We start from the raw sequence: 3,773 nt of genomic DNA, 5'->3' as shown, positions 1-3,773 counted from the left end.
GTGGACTGGGAGTTTTGTGACCTCAAGGTTATCTTGATAATCTTAAGGGGGGGTCCAAAATGCTCCTTGCTTGCTGAGGAGCCTCCAAGGGATTTCAGTCCAAGCCAGTTATTCAGTTCTGTGTTATTTGCATGGCAAATGTGGTAGGTAAATGCTGCTTATCTGCTGCTCCTGTGAGGTGCTGGTATACCTCAGCGGTATGAGGAACTTGGCACAATTTCTGCCCTGCCCCAGCTGGGGTGTTATTCATCCCCAAGTGTGTCAGTGCTGCAAGTGAGATTTAAGAAATAGGAGTTTCTCATTCCTGCTAGTTACTGAGTTTTTGCCCTGGGTATATGGTGAATCCTCATCTTCCCGATCTGTACACACTGTTGGTGTGTGAGGCTTTAGCCCACCCAGCAGACTGGGACAAGTCCTGTTTCTATGGTGGATTCACCAAGGCAGTACTAGAGACATTGAACACATCCACTAGGTGGTTTAGGCAAGAAAGACACTGCCTCAGGTGGTGAAAAATAAAGATATCATCTAGTTTACCCAAACAGGCAGATATTAGAGACAAAGGTTTTGACACAGGTTGTGTAGAAATGAATTATTGCTCCTGTGTCCAGTGTCTGCCTACTTGGACTTTTTTTTGTTTGTGTGTGTGTGTGTGTGCATGTGTGTGTGTATTATTCAGAGCTTTATTTTTTGTATTGACGGTTGCATTCTTTGAAAGCTGCAGGGAAAACCCACTGCCTTCTTACCTAGCAGCTGCCGATAATGAAATCATATGCAACAGGTTCTCCCTTCACTAGGAGAGCTCCATGGTTTTACAAATGTCTCGTTAGTGTGTGGGTAGCCTTTGCTGCCTCGAAGAGTTTTGCTTCTTGAAGCAAATTGATTTCCCCTCAAAGTCAACATAAAAGCAAAGTTTTCCAGCCCTTCACCATAGCTGACTCTTCCACAGGTGTCTGTGCAAGATCTAATATATGTGTTAATGTGCATGCAAGGATGTTGCTAGGAAACTTGTGAGAGCTAAATGAGGAAATGCTGTTAATAGAGGCAGGCAACAGAGCCTCGAAAGTCTTCCTTTGCAGCTTTACTGATGGTTGCTATTATACAAACGGGGCCAACTGTGAAATTGGGTTGGGTCATCTCTGGTGTCAATGGATCTTGCTTAAATGGCAGCAAAAAAGCCTTAGTTTTGTTCCTGGGGTAGGGTCCTACTGTAGCTCCAGCCCAGAGAAGCTACCCAGCATCATCTGCTTTGGGAAGGTGTGGGCAAGGACTTTCTCTTTGGATTAGTTTGTGGGGTTTCTACTCTGCCTCATTTCACTGATCATATTTGGTGCTCCCTGGTGGGTGGCTGCAGATTTTTCTGAGCCCAAGACTGGGGTAGCATTTTCCCAATCAGCCTGAAAATACTGTGCAGTGCCTGGAGCACAAAGGTAAGTGACTTTCTGCCAGTGCCTTTGCATGTCTTAGTGTTCAATTCAGCTCAAATGTCGCCTTAAATAAGAGATTTTTCTCCCTTCTTCTAGGTGTAAGAATGCTGTAGAGCCCAAGAAGTGCCAATTTAGCAGGGAGTGCTTATACCTTCTCTGTGGAAGAGGCCAAAAAACTTGTCTCAGGTTGACTGAGGATATATTTAATACATGATCTTCCGAAGTTAAGTCTTCTTACCTTCCCTCCTAAAGGTACATCATTTCTGTAACTAGTCTTGTTCTTCCTTCTGCAATTATTGTCCTCAGGAAGCAACCCTGTTTCTTCTCACAATGGGTTCTGGAGAGCTGAGCTTGCCCTCTTTTGGAGAAACATGGAACCATGTCTGTTATGCACTTCCCAATCACTGTAAAAACTAGGACTGATAATTCTTATTCCCAATTGGATCTGCGACATTCTTTTACTTCAGCTTCTCTTCTACCTTCCTAAATGTGTAACACTTCTCTTCATGTCTGCATTTGTTGCATTTATTTATTTTTTTAGAAACTGGCCTCCCTGAAAAAACGCTCAAGTCAACTGAACTCCAGGAAAAAAAAGGGTTTCCTTTGGGAATAACCACTTGTTCTCTTAGCCAAGAGTGACCTGCTGATGCTTGGTCTCAGATGGAGAGGGAAAGTCATTTGTGCACTCTGATGGGATGCAGGCAAGTTGTGCACCCTATAAGCTTTTTTGTAATGAGTTGGGGTGGAGTTGTTCCTCATGAGTCCTGAAGTGTAACTCACTTACGTGACTCATCCTAAAGTAGCCCTGATGGCTCTTTACCCCATCACGTGCCAACTAACTGTTTTTGCAGGAAGAAAAAAAAAAAAAAGGAATATTTTAGCAATCTTAAAAGGCCTATTGGAACAATTCTCCACTCCCTTGCTCCCTAGTGTTCAAATCCAGATTTTTTTTTTTTAAATCTTAAATAAGGCTTTGTGTGCCCAAAAGATTGTGTGATTTTTCCATCTCTTAGCTGATCTAATAAAAAATAATTCCTTTCCCTACAAAATTTCTCATCTACAGCCTAAAGCCTTCACAACTACAATACTACCACTGTGAACACAGTTGCCTCCATTTCAATGAATCCAACTGTGGAGAACTCAAAGGGAAATTAGCTGTGCAACCATTTAAAAATGACTCAAATGCATTTCTATGCACAAAAATGTCATAGCATTAAAATCTTGAGTCTTTTCAAGACGTGTCCCCTTTGTGTGGCTGGGAATTGCCCTTCTCTAATAGCATTAACCTCCCGTTTCTGTCCCTTCATGACCATCAGGCATTAAAGATGAGAGAGTTTTTGTTGTACAGGGGTTTAATGCCTAGAAAAGCATCACTAACCCAAGGCTGAATCTGAATCTTGTCTGTCCTGAGTGGGGATGGTTTGGGGAGAAATGCCTTTGAAACTGATGAGTTATTTGTAACACTAGAATACATCTCAGTGAAGATGGATTAATGGGTAGAGTACAGCTGAACTGGTGAAAGGTACATGATTAATTCAGTTTTGACAGGACTGTATAATTTATAGCCTGGATAACACCTCCAATTAGGCATATCACATTCTTTATTTCTGTGGCTGTAAAGTCGAGGAATACTACACCTGAATTTCAGGCCCAGCATGCTTGGTGCTGCACAATCAGAAATAAAGGTACAATGAGAGAGAGAGCACCTGAGAAATGCTGAGACTATTCTGGAAAGCAGTGCTGCTCACTAGTGAAAAAGTGGACTATTGAAGCTTTCGTGCTTAATGAATTCATGACATAATTTGCTTAATAAATTCATGACATTTCCATAAATGCCTCAGTTTCTGTCTTTGTAGCCATTCCCTCCCCTCGTGGAGACCAAGCTTGGTTCCAGGAAAAATGAGCAGAGGAAGGCTTTTTAAGAGGACAGGAGGAGAATTGCAAAGGTTCATGTCCGGTGATGCTGTAGGTGATGTGATTTGGGGTGCCAGTGTTACCAGATGTTGAAGTTTTGCTTTGAGCAATATGTGTGTTTTTGCCTTCTGGTGGGCTGGAACTGTAACACAGGACTATGGAAAAGGTAAATTTGCCTGTAAAACAGTTTGTCCCAGTCAGAAACAGGTCACTGTGCCTCATTACAGGCATGACCGAGGAGATGAGGAAAACTAGCTAGGCTGGAGCTCCTGGGTCCTGTGAGGGCATTAGCTGCCCTTGCCATGTTTCCACATCTAGCAGCCTAATTAAAGCATGCAGGGAAAGCAGGCTTAAACTAAACTTCTGTCCCTTTGCACTTGGGAGCAGGAACATCTTCCCCCCCTCAAAAAATAAAATAAAAAAATATATATTGCT

General features: G+C 42.6%; 1 long non-coding RNA gene across 2 annotated transcripts; it reads left to right on the top strand.

The window, feature by feature from the left end:
* The first annotated feature begins 1,062 nt into the window (after positions 1 to 1,062).
* On the top strand, positions 1,063 to 3,569 carry LOC310892262. 2 transcript variants are annotated; one of them, XR_014577995.1, is made up of 5 exons: positions 1,063 to 1,254; positions 1,352 to 1,427; positions 1,521 to 1,676; positions 1,966 to 2,125; positions 2,488 to 3,569. It is a non-coding gene; the product is annotated as an uncharacterized lncRNA (long non-coding RNA). The 2 variants fall into 2 exon arrangements; XR_014577996.1 differs by having other exon boundaries at positions 1,966 to 3,569.
* Positions 3,570 to 3,773: the final 204 nt, after the last annotated feature.

Source organism: Anser anser, assembly GCF_964211835.1.
Source record: "Anser anser genome assembly, chromosome: 1".
Lineage (NCBI taxonomy): Eukaryota > Metazoa > Chordata > Aves > Anseriformes > Anatidae > Anser > Anser anser.
The sequence above is the reverse complement of the archived record's forward strand: the minus strand, read 5'-3'. Positions and strand labels throughout refer to the sequence as shown.